This window comes from Mus pahari, chromosome 6, assembly GCF_900095145.1.
Source record: "Mus pahari chromosome 6, PAHARI_EIJ_v1.1, whole genome shotgun sequence".
Classification (NCBI taxonomy): Eukaryota; Metazoa; Chordata; class Mammalia; order Rodentia; family Muridae; genus Mus; species Mus pahari.
The window spans coordinates 52231730-52248301 of record NC_034595.1 but is presented as its reverse complement, the minus strand read 5'-3'; the positions used below and the strand labels follow the sequence as shown (position 1 = coordinate 52248301).

The window sequence follows — 16572 nt, the reverse complement described above, 5'->3', positions numbered from 1 at the left end:
GAGATCCACCTGTCTCTGCCTCTCGGAGTGTTGGGATTAAAGAAGTGTGCCAGTATGTCCAGTTTGAGTTCAAGTCTCACAAGCTAGTTGGTAAGAGGAAGCAAGCGGAGACACTTGCCGGAGGGCGAGCCCGGGCAGGCGGAGACTCCAAGGTCCTCAGTCTCGGGTCTGTCCAATTGTAGGAGCAGCTTCTGACGTCACGGGGGATGGACTATACAAGGGGGGCGTGGTCAACAAGCTGTGGAGGAGCGGGACGCCGGTGCGTCTGTAGAGCGCAGGCCGCCGCAGCCGCGGAGTAGCCGGCAGCTGCTGACGCGCCCCGGAGTCCGCGCCCTACCTCGCTCGTCCTCTCGGTGCCTCTCCTTAGCCGCGGGTGTCCACGCCGGACCCCGCACGGCTGGCCGAGTTGCCAGCCGGACGGCTGACCCAGACCGACCCTGCGCCAAGGAGCCGCGCGGCCCGGCGCACACGGAAGTGGTGAGTGTCCCGGTGGGGAGCTGGAGACCGCCGTGGCCAGTTCGGGGACCGTGAGAGGGGCGCGGAGCGCGGCGGCCGAGCGGCCAGGGCGACCGGGGCGGGGATTTCCAGGCGGCGGGGCTGCCGGGAGGTGAGGGAGGGCCGCTCCGCCAACAGCGGCCCGCTCCGCCGACATCCTGTTTATGGCCCCGCGGCCTGCGCGCCGACGGCCTCTGTCGCCGCAACAGCCCGACCGCAGGACTCGCCGAGGGTCGTGGCCCGCGTTCACCCCTGGTCAGCTCTTGCGGGGGAACTTTTGGGGTTTGGGACTACGTGGGGGCGCGCCCCGGGAACTCCGAACCGCAGCTTGCCGGAACGTAGCGTGATGGAGGGCCGTGGGTGAAGGGAATGGGGAGAGACGACTGTAGGTCCTACCCGAAGGGACCCGATTCATAGAAACTAGGGACTAGTGTCTGTGGCTCCCCAACTCCTGGCTCCGCTTCCGCGCGAACGAACGCCCCCGTCGCCTCAGAAGCAGTAGGCACCCCTCTGGAGACACTCCCAGGCTCCTGGGATGATGCGACTTTATGAAGGGAGTTCTTTAAGAAAGGAGACTAGACCAGAGGTGAGGTTATCTTGTCTCCTGGTGCCTGTGTGCCCCCTTCGGAGGTGTATTCTCCGTGATTTCCCGGCGACTAGGACCGGGCCCTAATTGATACTCTTAATTCATGGCTGTGACCAGTCTTCTGCCTCTGCTTGGATACATCAGTATCCATGCTATTAAAATTCCTCCCCAGTCATAGAGCTCAGTCGCAGGTATTTACGGTAGTATAAAATTACCATTACTTCTTTCAGGGAAGAAGGCATAAAAACTTGGGTCGTTAAATAAGTAGAATGCTGAGACAATTAGATAAAATTATCTAGTCTTTGGGTGTTGTCCTCCCCGTTCAAAAAGAAAATATTTGAGTTACTTGTGGTGTAAAAAACTTTTCTTTTTCAATGAACATTTTGCATTGATTAAATTTTTATTCCTCCCTTTCTAAAAGCCACATTTTGTGTTGCCTATTGCTTTTGCTTTTGTTGGGGACTCTGATGTTTTCCAAGTACTGGAATTTGGAGCTATGTGAAGCAACTATGAACTTGTTCAAAATGTCAGTCAGTAGTGCCCAGGTTGAGAGATCATGTGGGGTTACCAGGTAAAAAATTAGATTTGGGGCCCTGTGAGCAAAGTCATTTCATTCCTGGCTTCAGTTTTCCAACATCTAGGGGATACTTTTTTTTTTATTGAGGGATCAGTTTGTTCTTTTGTGCATTATGGTGAAGGTTAATGGAGACTGCAGGCCAGCATTATAGACAGCTCTGGTATAACATGCTGTATAAAATGGAATAAATGCCTCTTGTGTATGGATCTAGATCATGTAGAGAGAAACAGATACATCATACTAAAGGGAGTGTGAACATTACAAATAGTAACCATAACTTAATCCTATGTATCATATCAGTTGTCTACACTGCTGTACTTTTTAGGGGAGGGAGTTGCTCAGATTTTTCTGTTACCCTTTACACTGAATACAGCTAGTTCTGTTTCAATCCCATTTCACAGCACACAATCTACTGGCTTTGGGACAAGATGTTAGAAAGCGGATAAATTGGATATTGGTCCAATAGCTGATACAGTTCCTAACATACTCTACTTTGTTGTAATTTAGGCAGGTGTTAGTGTCTGTTTGTCTTGGAAGACCACTATCTTTCTGGCCACTTGGTATCCACCCTTTACAGATGTAAGGTGCCAGGAGGAGTTGGCTGTAAAAATACTTTAATTCGGACACCTGCTATAAAAAGCTAGTGAAAAATATGGAGTTTTGAGGATAGGGTTGCTTTTACGGGAATGTGCTTGCCTTAAATTACACAAGGGAACTTAACCTCAGGGTTTTTTAAAAGGACTGTGAGGTCTGCCCGTTTGAAGAGGTTTGACTTTATGAACAGTAGTGATTCTAAAGAAGACTGACCGATTTCAACAGCACATTACCAGCTACAGATTTTAATGTTGTCTGAAGACATCATTCTGTTTATTCTGAATAATTTGAAGTAACACACATATTTGGAGAGAAATACAAATGAAGCAACTACTTAGAATATATGTAGATTTAAACTCAATTTTATACAGAGAACACTATAAATAATTGTACTAATCAAAAACAATTTACAGCTTAGCAAAGGCCAGGCAGGATCTGTGTTTTCTAACTGCCAGATTTTCTGTGCTTTCTTTTTTCCCCACTGAGGATACATGTTCTGTATATCCTTAGTATAATTTAGTGAGATGATGATATGCTGCTAGATTTATTGTCTGAGATGTGCGATATATATATATATATATTTTTTTTCAAGACAGGGTTTCTCTGTATAGCCCTGGCTGTCCTGGAACTCACTTTGTAGACCAGGCTGGCCTCGAACTCAGAAATCTGCCTGCCTCCGCCTCCCAAGTGCTGGGATTAAAGGCGTGCGCCACCACTGCCTGTCGAGATGTGCGTATTTTTACAAAGCATGTTTTAAAAATAATTTTTATGAGGCTAGAGAGATGGTTCAGTGGTTAATAGCACTGGTAACTCTTCTAGAGGACCTGGATTCAGTTCCCAACACCCACATGGTGGTCACACCTGTCTGTAACTCCAGTTCCAGGGGGGATCTAACACCTTCACGCAGACATACAAGCAGTGCACACAAAATAAAAAATAAATCATTTAAAAAACAATCACATAGGACATTTCAGGCAGGCAGGGAATGGGCTATTTAAGCAGAATCTAGCTGAACAAGCAACCTGATGTTCTCTAATGTACTGTGGCTTAATGGACATGGAGCCTTGCCATAGAGCAGAGGCCATGAAGGAATCTTGATGAATCTTTCAGACTGGTGGTTAACAGCTTGGTAAAATTTCATGCTGAGGGAGATATTGATATTTTCTGAGGCGTTTGGGAGGGTACACCTTGTTGGGGAAGGTGGTATCTAGTGGGTAGATGTACTAGATGTACTGCTAAATACTCAGTAATGCACAGGACAGCCCTTCCTATAGCCAAGTATGACCTGGGTCAAAATGCCACTAGTGCTGAAGTGGAGAGATGATGCTTAGGGGTGCCAGGTGAGAAAAGAGATACCAGGGCGCATGTTGTGGCAAGTGATTTCATTCCTGTTCTAGAAAGAAACGAAGATACCTAGATTAGTTATTTATAATGCAGTCTTGGTGGAGAAACCAGGCAAGGAATGCAAGCATAATGCGTGAAAACCCAAGGACATACAAACTGGAGCTGCTGTGAAGGAACTTCACGAATGAACTGTTAGGCACAGTGCAAGCCAGGGAAGAAGAGGCCAAGCTCATCTGAGTGCCAAGCAGCAGGGAAGATTTAATGTTCTTGAGGAGTGTGTGTGTGTGTGTGTGTGTGTGTGTGTGTGTGTGAGTTGCAGGGGGGTAAGGGATTGATTTAGTATGCTTAGTTCTCTGGGTAGTTTTTTTTTTTTTTTTTTTTTTTTTTTTTTTTTTTTTTTTTTGTAGTTTCCCCTCTTTTAAACACAAAGATTATTTTCACATGACAAGGGAGAAACTCACTGTAGAAAAATTGGAAAATGAAAGGAAGTAGTAAATAGAGGAGAAAACAAAATCCTCTGTGCTCTGTATTGTATTTCCTATGTTTCCTTTGAGCATAGTGGAGATTGGAAGAAGGCTTACCATAGAAGGGAGCGGAGCTGTCGGTGCTGGAGTGGGTGAGGGTGGTGCTGCTTGATTCTTCTGTGCTCTCTGTTCTCCCTTTTCAAGAATTCGGACCATGCTAGGTGTGTGTGGTACTCATCTATCCTCCAAGTACTTGGGAGGCTGGGGTAGGAGGAAGGCTTGGATTCAGGAGTTTGGCATCAGCCTCTGAGAGAAATTTTCCTGTGTAATGCAAGGTACGAGGACATTGATTCATTGGTGCTAATGCGTTTGTGCCAAGCTTTGTTTTCAGCCCTTCCATTGCTACTTCCTCTGCTTTACTCTTCTTGTCCTCAGAGAGATATGCCACTCTAGCTTCCGGTTCCAAAAAGTTCCTGGTAACAGGGTTTGAAAGAGCTGCCGTGTTGAAATGCTGGTGTTTCAGGGGAAGAGAAGAATTCCTGTGAATGCTCTTGCCTTTGAGGTACACGCTCACTTTTAGCCATTTGAGGCAGTCGGAAAGGTTAAACCTCAAGCTCCCTTCTGTGTTGCCTTTGTTTTGTGATGTGTGGGTCTTCACAGCTGGTCAGGGCACACCATTCCTCAGTGCTCTGAGTAGGTCCCTTCCTCCCAGGGCGACATGCTCAGTAGTAACTTAAGACTGGGTCTTCCTCTAGCCCAGGGTGGTCTGGAACTCACCTTGTGGCCTCAAACTTGTCATCTTCCTGCTTTAAGCCTCCCAAATGCTGGGGTTAGAGATAGGAACTAACAGAAAATTCTTTTAAGTGTACTCTGGTCAGAAGACAGCTGACACTTGTTGAGATAGTTTAAATCTATATAACTGGTTTACTTAGCATGAGTACATGACATTTTGTTTATCCAGTTATTAATCAGTAAGTATTGATTGCCCGCTTACTAGTAATAGTCGTAGAGTGAGTAAATGGAGTAAAGCACACAGGACCCCCGCCTGCAGAGAGTAAATGGAGTAAAGCACACAGGACCCCCTGCCCGCAGAGAGTGTGCAGACTGGTAGAAAAACTTGAGTGTGTCCCAGGTCTGGTGGTGTGGTTATGCATGCAGAATGAGTAAGTCCCATCGTGTTGTTGCAGTGTTCCTACAAACTTTCAGAGGACTCTTTTGTAATCTGAAGATTACGGTATAGCGTTAGTTTTTTTTTTGAATATATTATATATCAATTCATTCTTTTTTTATACACAGACATCTCTTGGTGCCTGCTAAGTGCTTGGCAAATGACTAAAGCACAGCTCATATGGAAATAAACTTGGTGTACATAGCCTTTACAGTGCAAACGTGAAAAGTAAGTCTCCTGGGGCCTCTCAAGAGAGCTAGACCTACTCAGAGCCTTTCTCTAATGCTTTTTTAAAAGGAGATGGGGGGGGGGACCTGGAGAGATGGCTCAGCGGGGTTAGAGCACTGACTGCTCTTCCAGAGGTCCTGAGTTCAATCCCCAGCAACCACATGGTGGCTCACAACCACCCGTAATGAGATCTGATGCCCTCTTCTGGTGTGTCTGAAGACAGCTACAGTGTACTCATGTAAATAAAATAAATAAATCTTTAAAAAAAAAAAAAAAGGAGATGGGGTGGACTTGGTAGGTGACTGAGTGGGTTAAGTGCTTGCGGTTCAAGCATGAGGACCTAGGTTTGATCCCCAGCACTCAAAAGACAGGATGCAATGGTACTTGCTTGCAATCCCAGTGCCGGAGAGGGGATGCTGGAGCTTGCTGACCATCCAAGCTACCCACATAGGTGAGCTCCAAGTCTGAGTAAGAAGTCCTGTCTGTCTGTCTGTGTCTTTTTTTTTTTTTTTTTTTTTTTTTTTTTTTGAGGCAGGGTCTTATGTAGCCCTGGCTGGCCTTGAGCTCACCAAGATCTCTTTGTCTCCTGGGATTAAGTGCTGGGATTAAAGGTATATGCCACCACTCCTGACTCTTAGAACTGCTTTTGGTTTGTTTTTGAGATACTGTCCTAAAATGCAAGGTGGGTGGCTCCTAAGGAACACCTGAGATTGACCTATGATGCACATATACACATACCCCTACATATATGACAGTCTGTATCCTAAGGAACACCTGAGATTGACCTATGATATACATATACACATACCCCCACATATATGACAGTCTGTATCCTAAGGAACACCTGAGATTGACCTATGATACACATATGCACATACCCCCACGTATATGACAGTCTGTATACTTCCCATACAGAAAGATGGGAGTGGGCTCTTGCTCCTGGGCTCAAGGAATACTCTTGTCTTAGCCTCCCAAATAGCTGTTCTTCAGGGCACACACTACAGTACCTGACATCCAGTATTTCTGAAGAAGCTTTAGTTGAGTAGGTCCTTGATGAGTGTCAGTTCCCTTGTTCTGAAGTAGGATGGGATGCTGAGAAGATATACAGTATGAGCAAAGGCATGAAGCAGAGGTGGGCATGTACAGAAGATGGTGAGACACTGGTTGCATGCACTGATTAGAGCCTATCCTTCTTAGGAGAGAGCCAGAGGTGAGGAGAGCTTGTAAGCAGAGACTCTTGCATCTGAACAGGAAGAGGTCAGGGACCGTGGCCTCTGGCCAGTGGTTGAGTAGGGAAGATGAGAGCGTTTGAGGTTTTGGGGTGAAAAGAGCAGATGGAAGAACTGTGAGGCACTGTGAATTCTGTACAGAATCAGCTTCTACCTTGGGCCGTGCCACCCTTTCCTTCACCCAGCACCAAAAATGCTTTATTTCGCCATCATTGATCAGTTCTTGACTCTACCAGGAAACAAGAAATGCCTAAGTCAAACTAGGTGGCAAGAAGTCCATACAAGCTTTCCCTAAAGTACAGTAAGACCCATTTGAAATTGTGCTTAAAGTTATCAAGTCCTCTGATGATCTAACTGGTTTTTAAGTCAATCAATGATTAAATACAATGAATAAAAACCTGAGAGACAGACATAGTTAGGGAATATGTACAAGGAGTCACATCCCTAAAGGCCCAGGGCTGATTTTTGTCTTGGTGATGGAGGAGTAGCAGGATAAGGCACTGTGAGACCAGGACCAGAGCAAGCAGTCTGGGATTCTTGAGGGGACCTAGGGTGAACAGTGCCACAATTTGCAGTTGTCACTATGACCCTACAGTGTCGCAGCTGGTGCTTACTAGTAATGGAAGGCATCCAGAAGGGCTTGTGTTGTGGAACATGAGTGAGATGAAGGAGAGAGAGTTCAGGGCTGCAGCGGAATAGGCTGCTTGTTTAGGGCTGGCTGCTGTGTAAGTAGGGGACATCAGAACTTCTCCAGGACAGATTCAAAGAAAGGTTTCCTTAGAATGAAAATCCAGAGAGGGATCCTTTCTTTACTGAGGGAATGGGTTGAGAACAACTGTTGTAGAAGACCCTGGTGCCTAGAACCCCCAAGCTGAAGGAAACTGACAGGCGGTTTATTAAACTCCAGTAGAAAATAGATCTTTTAATTGCATTTTAGCTTTGCTCTTCCTTTGTTTCTGTAAAGATTTATTTTTATTGATATGGATGTGCATATCTGTGAATGTGTGGCACTGAACAGGTACCCAAAAGGACTAGAAGAGGAATTCCTGGAACTGGAGTTACAGGGAGTTTGAACTACCTGCTGTGGGTGCTGGGAACTGGATTCTGGTCTTCTGGAAGTGCTCTTAACTAGTGAGCCATCTCTCCAACCCAACAAGTTATGGCTGTTGCTTATCCACAGAGTGGAATAGAGACAATATCAACTTCTATGACTATCTGAGGATTGAAAGACTACTAAATATTTTGAAATGGTGTCAGGCACAGACTGAGATAAAACTGTTCTGATTGTTTTATTTTTTTTTTAACTTTTCAAAATGATTGGAATATATGCTTCTGGTCAATTTTTAAAAAGCTCAAGCTATATTCATAATGTTTAAAATGGTGTGGCATGTCCCTAGAAGATACCAAACAAAGAGTACCTGATATATTGTATTTTTGAAAGAGTGGGTACCACATAATAATAATTAAAAAAAAGTTTTGGTGCTTAACCAAGGCAGTTTCCACTGAGATGCTAGATAAGTGGTTTTATTTTTTTTTTAATGAAAAATTAGAAAATTGTTTTTATGTAACCTCTGTAGGAGTTGTCCAAGATATAAATGGGAAGAGCATACTGGGCGTCTCAGAAGACCGATGTAAAGGTGCTGTTTAGCTTTTGTTAAGTCTGTTTGTAGCCATTGGTGTGCTGCTGGCCAAGAGACACAGGAGACCTGTTTATAAAATGACGTCTTTAGAGTTGTGTCAGAATTAAACATTTTATAAGGGAGATAATGCTCCAGGGAGCTTTGCTGCCTAAAGAATGATAGGAATTTAAAGGAACTTTAATTTGTTGTTTTCCTTTTTACAGTTTCTGCTCTGTGTTATCTATCATACGTTCCTGAAGCAAGATTTACCCAAAGCAGAAAATTATACACAGTCTTGTCTCCTAATTATGTGTATGTGCACATAGATATATGTATATTTCCTTCTTAGTGATGTTCTTGTACAAGCTTATTGAATTTAAGTATTCATAGAAAATGATAGGCCGGGCATAGTAGTGTACACCTGTAATCATAGCACTTGGCAAATGGAGGCAGGAGGGAAGAGGTCAAGGTCATTCTCAGCTTCAGAAAGTTTGAGCAGGCCCAGGCTGCCTGAGACTGTCTCAAAAACAGCCAGCCAGCCAGCCAGCCAGCCAGCAAGCAAAAACAGCCCCCTTCTCTCTTCTCTGTGAGAGAAAGAAAAGGATAAAAGGACGAGTTTATGTGCACTGTGCCTGCAGGAGTCTGCAGAGGCCAGATCTTGTTGCCTGCTGTTGTGAGTCATTCTGTTGGCACCCAGAATCTAACCCAGGTCCTCTGAAGAGCAGCCCAGTGTTTTTAGTTGCTGATCCAGGTCTCCAGCCCTACTCTTATCCATGTGCTTTGATAGCAAAGTACATGTAGCTGAATCCTTTCTTCCCATTTAAGACTAAGAAAGAAAACCCCAAGTCTGGAGGGCAGCGGGCAAGAGAGTGGCCACCTGAACCTTGGAAAAGACTGCCTGGAGAGAGTAAATTTAGATGTAACGTTTTCAGGTATGTTGGATAACCAGAGGCTGGTCTGACTACACAGAGTAGAAATAAGAATAATTTGCAATGAATGCAACTATCATTTGTTTTTAATAACATTGTAAAGGGCTTAAGGCTGTTAGAACTGACAGTTCCCCAATTAACCATGATTATATCTGTGGGCTTGTTTGTTAATATAATTTTCTCTGACCGTGGAGGGGTTATAATTTATAGCAATTTTTTTAATTAGTAGAATTTAAAATAATCTTTTGTGTTGGAAGGTTGCTGGTAGAGAGTCATAGGCAGAATTGTTTGTCAAATGATGTCTTTTAGTGTTTGTGCTGGTGGTATCACACACACACACACACACACACACACACACACACACACAGAGCAAGTGCGCAAGTGAGCGCAAGAGCTGAGCCTGCTAAATATGTATCTTCCTGTGGAAAGTCTTGTTTTTAAAGATGACTTTTGGCCCCACCTAGGAAAGCAGGCAGATGCAATTTGCATTATAAAGATAATTTTTTTTTGTCACACTTAGAATTTTTTAAGGATTTTTAGGATTAACTTTTTGTATAACTTAGTCTAAAGAAAGTAGCATATACATTGCCTACATTTTTATTTTGCTTGATTTGGTTCAGCAGGAGCCACTCTAAAGTTCTGACTGTCTTGCTGACCACTGTGTTTGTGTTAACTCATTGGGAAACTCAACTGATGTCTGATGGTACTTCAAAATGCACAGCTTGACAACTGCTTGTTTACAGAGACCTTCAACTCAGGGTGCGTGGACATAGAAGGGAGGGGTCATAGGTTCACTGGCCTGAACATAGATGGTAAGTCCTCTTGATGTGGCTTTAGGAAATAGGCCACTTCTGATGCACTAGCTGGCCACTATAGAAATGCTCTTAGGTTTATATATAGATAGATCATGATATGTGAAAACCAGGTCGGCCTGACTCTATCCTTTAGGTTTCAGCAATTAAGCAGTTACACAAGTATATGTGATCTTTATGCTAAGTGTCAGAAGAGATGTATAGTTGACTCTAAGACAGATGAAGCTAGATGAAGGGAGTGGGATCTGGGATCTGAAAGATGAAAGAGGCTATGCTTAAGAGTTTAAGGAAGGTTTTATCTGTGAAGATGGTTCAGTGTATAAAGGGGCTTGCTGCTTGAGAACCTGAGTTTGATACCCAGAATCCACATGGTGGAAGGAGAGAACTGACTCCTGCAGGGTGTCCACTGACTTCTATATGTATTGTGTGTGTGTGTGTGTGTGTGTGTGTGTGTGTGTGTGTAAACACAAAGTGGAAATTGAGTGAGGAAGACGTTGGATGTTAACTTCTGGCCACCATACACACTGACAGACATGTACATACACATAAAGACTTCTGGCTATAAGAAACAGCATATGCAAAGACTCTGGGGTAGGACGGATATCCTGTACAATATACAGAGAGGAAAAAGAAGCTGGGTTGTGAGCTAGATGGGTGCCTGATCAGGCGACATTATGGTCCATGTTACTTTGGATTTTCTACAGTGGTAACAAAGGAAGTTGAAGATTCTAAACTCAGACTGGTTATCCTCTCTTGAAAAACGAGTAAGATCCCCCCCTTCTTATTACTGCTCTGGGGGGTTGGGGGGGCTCCTTTCTTCACTTCCTCAGTTTGCTGCCAAATGTCTTGAAATCTTTCATTTCCTTCCACCCACTCATGGTTTAACCCTTTGCAAAAAGACTGCTATCTTCGTACTCCAGATTGGTCCCTTGAGATCACCAGCCACCTTTCGGTCAAGGTCACATACGGACACCTTTTTTTTCTGCCCTTCTTATGTAAAAGCTCCTTGTTGGCAGATGCCCCCAGTCCACTGTCGTCTGGTGTCTGTGGCGTAGTGAGTACTCTTCTCTTGTGTCTGTTCTCCTTTAGGGTAGACATGTTTCCCTCTTCTGACTGTTCCCCTCCCCAGTGAGGTTCTCCTCAAGGCTCATATGTTTTTGTAAGCCATGTAGATGTGCTGTTTTGCCAGTTTTCTTTATTTCTTTTCCTCTCTGCTTCTTTCTTTCCCCAACACTGGTTGAGCTATTCCACCTCTGTTCAAGTCACTGGAGACAAGAGGCTTAGGCAGTTGTAGCAAGGGCCTGGGGAGGGGGGGAGCAGGCTCAGTCCCTGACCTGAAGGAGCAAACATACTTAGATGTTAAACTTGTCAGTAAATAATTTCAGTGTGGCATGTTGGAAAGCAGAGTCCAGTGTATTAGTGAGGACACACAGAATGTGCAGGGGTGGAAAATGGGCCACATCTCAGAGGAAGTGACATTTGGGCTAGGACCTAGAAGGTGAGTATGAGAAGCCTGGCCTTGCAGAGATCTGGAGGAAGCTGACAGGAAGGGGAGTGGGGAGGTGCAGAAGCAGCTTCTGTGTTCCCATCCAAGATAAAAATGTGCATCATGTTGGACCTCCTGACCCACCTCCTGAGGTGTCTTGTTGACACCTCATGCTGGACCTCCTGACCCACCCCTGAGGTGTCTTGTTGACACCTTACACCAAAACTGATGCCAGCTCTTTCTGACAACAGACAATAATGTCTTCCTCAGCTCGAGGGGCCACACAGTATGTGTTAGAACTGCTGGCTTCTGACTTTGTGGCCCTCCAGCAGACCCTGGAGCAGCATGTAAACCAGCTCATGTGAAGGTCAAGTGTTTTACATTATATGTGAACACTGAAGTCTATATTTCTGTTTGTTTTGAACATGTAAAGGCCTGTCAGTTTTTGAGGTACTACCTCCCTTGAAGTTCTGCATACCCTTCTAGCTTATGCTGTACTGGCCTTTGAGATGGCAAAGTTACTCCTGGTTTTCTGGCTGTAACTCATTTTTCAGTTTTGGCAGAGCAGAGAGCTCTAGTATGTTGTATGTTAACTTGGTCTAACTTGGTCTTTTGTGTGTTGACTTGGAAACTTCACCATGAATATAGCAATGTGCGTTGGGGCAAAATGTTTTCCACCTTTCTAACAACCACGGAGGGATGTTTCTAAAGAGCAGTGCTGTCTTTAAGTTAAGCAGTACATGAGTGTGTGTGTACGTGCATGTGCATGTATGTAGGCTAGAAGTTATTGTTCAGGTGTCTTCAAGGGCCATTAGATTTTTTTCTCTTCAGTTTGAGACTGTCTCACTGACTGGCTAGGCTGCCAGGCTTCACCTCCCTGACATTACACACGTGCAGCACCATGCTCCCTGAAGATGAGCTTAGGTTCTCTTTCTTGTACAGGAAGTACTTTACCACCTGAGCTATCTCACCAGCTCCAGAATCTTTCAGCTGGAAAAATAGCGCAGAACAAAAACCAATGGAAGAGGAGTCAGGTAACACCAAAGGAGAGCGATTACTGCAGAATTGTGACTCAGATGGAAGTATGACTTCTGCTGGGTGAAAAAGGGACATTTAGCAAGCCTCCTCCGACATTCACGAGAGGCAGGGAAGGCTGTCGAACGACTTCCTTTTTGGCTGCAAATCTTGTTTACTTTCCCCAGGTTAGAGCTAGAGCTCCCATGGTTTTAAGAGATCATGAAGACAGCCAACCCAAGCACATTCAGTTCTGAGTTCATAGGAACTGTTTAGTAAGTACATTTAGAGTTACTAGTACACATGATGTAAGAATTGGAAGACATTAGAGTGCCTCAGGAAATGGCTCGTTTTCTATTTTGATAGTGGAGGGGAAAAAGAGCGTGTCAAGGAAGTGACTGGCCAGGGCTTTTGTGGGCCAGGGCTTTAGTAGGTTGTTGCTGTTGTTTGACCCAGGTTAGCCTTGATTCTCTGCCTTAGCATCCCAAGTGCTGGGATTATAGCTGTGTGTTACAGCATGCTTGATATGTCATTAATTGATACTTGCAGCTCATAAGATAGACACACATGGAATTTGTTAAATTAAAATTTTTTATTAAATTATTATATTAAATTATTTTTTAAAAAAATTATTAGATTTGATTATTGAAGTAGCTCAAAAAAGGATGATATCTAAAAAAAATTTTTAATTATGTGTTTATGTATATGGGGGCTGTGCACTGAGATGAGGGTGTTGAACCCTTGGAACTGGAGTTACAGATGGCTGTTGTGGGTCCTCTGGAAAAACAGCAGACTCTCTTAATTACTGAGTCATTTCTTTTGCACTGAGGCAGAGATAGTTTATGGGCAGAAGACTTGGAGGTGATGTAAGAGATTTTAGGTTTCTTTAGGCCTTGTCTGTTAATTTGGATATTAATAACAATGGTGTCCTATAAAAGAGGAGCAATGGAGCTCTTGGTTTGGGGGAGGTGTCCTGGGTGCACAGCCTGAAGGACAGGGTGGGTGGGTAGTGCTGAGGCCAAAGCCAATCCCAAGTTACATCTAGGAGTGATTAAATGGTTTTTCTTTTTTCTTTTTTTTAAAACTATTTTAAACATTCTAATAATGACTAGATCTTTAATAAAATATTTCCCTTAATGTTGACATTTACTTTCACATTGATATTGTTGTTAGAATAAATGAAAAAATTTTTACATAAGTCATATTACAATAAAATTTCTATCCCAGGCTTAGTCACTAATGAATATTATGTAATTTTTGTTGCAGGCTATATATACTCTTTTTAAAAAGCATTTTAAAAGTTCTATAGCAATATAGTCTTCATAAAAGTCATTTTAAGTATCTTTATTTGGGGTATGTATTTTGCTTAGATACAATTACCTATTATTTAATATTTAAGCTGTTTCTGCTATTTTGTACTATGTGTTTATGTGAAGTGGCAGTTTCAGCACTGATGATTTAAAAAAATCAAAATATTGATCAACTTTGAAAAACATTGAAGATACTGTGTCCTATAGTATCAAATGTTCAGCCAGGACTTAATTATTGATGAAAAATGATCAAGCAAAAATTTGCTTTGGTCTTTAGTAAATGATAAATGTGTATTAAGGAGTTATTTTTAAAATTTCTTTTTGGCATGGTGGCCTTTAATCCCAGCACTTGGGAGGCAGAAACAAATAGATCTTTGTGAATTCAAGTCCACTCTGGTCTACATACTGTCTTCCAGGGTAGCCAGGACTACACAGTGAGACCTTGTCTCAAAAAGAAGAAAAATTCTTTATGTCTAATTATTGGTCAGTGTTTAATTTATGTATCTGATTTTTATCCCTATATGTACCAGATTGTGCAGTTTTCTATGTAAGAAGAGTCAGACATGGAAAAACTTTTATAAGAAGCCTTGCCCTGTGGGCTGGAGGGAAGACTCAGTGCTTAAGAGCACTGGCTATTCTTGCAGAGGACCCAATTCAGTTCCCAGCATCTACATGGAAACTCAAAACTGTGTGTAGCTTCAGTTCTAAGGGATCTGACACTTCTGGCCTCTGTGGGCACCATGCACACAGGTAGTGTACATACATACATTCAGGCAAACACTCATAAAATAAAAATAAAGTCTTTAAAAAAGTCTTTTTGTTCTGGGTCTTGTCTAGCATATACGAGCTACAGTTACCCAGTGTAGGAAACTGTTTTATTAAGAACAGTAACAATAAGGAAGGGGCGATGTGCTGGGGAGGTGGCCCACTTGATAAAGTGCTTGCTCTGGAAGCATGACCCATCCTCAGCACCCATGTAAAACCTTGGCCTGCTAGTAGATGCTTTGCAGTCCAGTGTTGGGAAGAAGACAGGAGGACCCCTGGGACTCACTGGCTAGACAGCCTAACTTAGCTGGCAAGCCTGTCTCAGAACACACATATGCCTCACCACCACCAAAGTCGGCACTTCAAACTTGACCTTTGGGTTCCACAGACACGTATGCACATATGCTTGCACACCACACCCCTTTCCTCCCAAACACCCACTTCTGAGGTTTGAAAGCTCCTGGCTAATATGTGCTTTGGTTTCATTTCATTTTAGAACTAAGGGAATTTGAGTTTAGGAGAAGAAACAATTTCACACTTCTGATCCCAAACTCCATGTTCTCCCGTTGTGTCCTGGTTTAGGGACAACACACCACTCTGTGGTGTAATGCTGAAGCTGTTGAGGTCTTTGGGGGGGAACCTCCAGTGGCTCAATTGTCTTCAGTTGTACCTTTGGTCATTGTTGTTTCCGGCCATGTTTGAGTTAGAATTTATCTACCCTAATCTGTCCTTGCAGAGAATTTTGTTGTCAGCAAATTCTCAAGGTGGGGTGCAGCCTGAACAGACTGTTCAGTGAAGTTATTTATGGCTGAAACCCTGAGGCTGAATTGTGTTGACTAAGACGTGGACCTGGGCACAGCCTCTGTTTCCTCTTTCCTTCTGATAGTCTTTCCTTTGCTTCACTTTTAAAAGTTACAGGCTGTGCATTTAAAATAATTGTAACCTTCCTATATTGTACAAGAAAGATGCATATTAGTCAGTCTTTACTGATGTAGGTATATATGATCTCTACTGACATGACACTGTTCTTAAAATGTTATTTTGGATTAGTTTTAGGTCATTCCTGTTACCAGTGCATGTTTAACAAGTAGCTAGGGTTTAATTATAATAGTGTGTACTCATTGTTAATATCCTTTCAGAGATGTCAAGACAAAAGCCAATGGTTGGCACTTTCTAGGCAATCACTGGGATTTGCCATACCATTGAACTGTAAAGAATAGCAAATTTTCCTTTTAGAAAACTTAAACCGTGAACCAGTGAGATGGCCTAACATGTGAAAATACTTGTTTCTAGTGATAGAAACTGATGAGCTGAGTTCACCTCTAGGACTCAAAGTGCAAGATGAGACCACACCTTATACGTGTGCATAGCGTGCATGAACATGCCTACATGTGTGTATAGCATGCATGAATGAACATCCTCTCTCCCTGTATCAATAATAATAAGAAATACTATTATTATTAAACTACTAATAAAATATATAAGAAAACTTAGTAACTAATTAAAAAACTCTGCCATTCACAGGTAAACAGTTTTGTTAAGGTCTTAGTATTCATCATTTAGTCTTTGTTTCTGTGTTTATGAACCTGTACATTTAACATTTTTTTCTTGTTTTTGTTTTTGAGACAGGATCTTGTTACATAGCTCTGGCTGTCCTGGAATTCACTTTGTAAACCAGGCTGGCCAAGAACTAAACAGAAATCTGCCTGCCTCTGCCTCCCAAGTGCTGTGATTAAAGGCATTTGCCACCACGCTCACTGAGTAAAAAACAAACAACAACCAAACAAAACAAAACCCCTACACATTTTCAAGGAGACCATGATGTGCAGTTGTTTTTTTGTTTTTTTTGTTTTTTTTTTTGGTTTTTTGAGACAGGGTTTCTCTGTGTAGCCCTGGCTGTCCTGGAACTCACTTTGTAGACCAGGCTGGCCTCAAACTCAGAAATCTGCCTG

The 16572-nt window shown here is 43.1% G+C and overlaps 1 protein-coding gene across 1 annotated transcript in view; it reads left to right on the top strand.

The window, feature by feature from the left end:
- The first annotated feature begins 263 nt into the window (after positions 1 to 263).
- Positions 264 to 16572, top strand: part of Jak1 (Janus kinase 1) — a 114370-nt gene continuing 98061 nt past the window's right edge. The window contains exon 1 of the mRNA XM_021199851.2: positions 264 to 477. The gene's annotated coding sequence lies outside the window, so the exon portion shown is untranslated. The remainder of the gene's footprint in view (positions 478 to 16572) is intronic.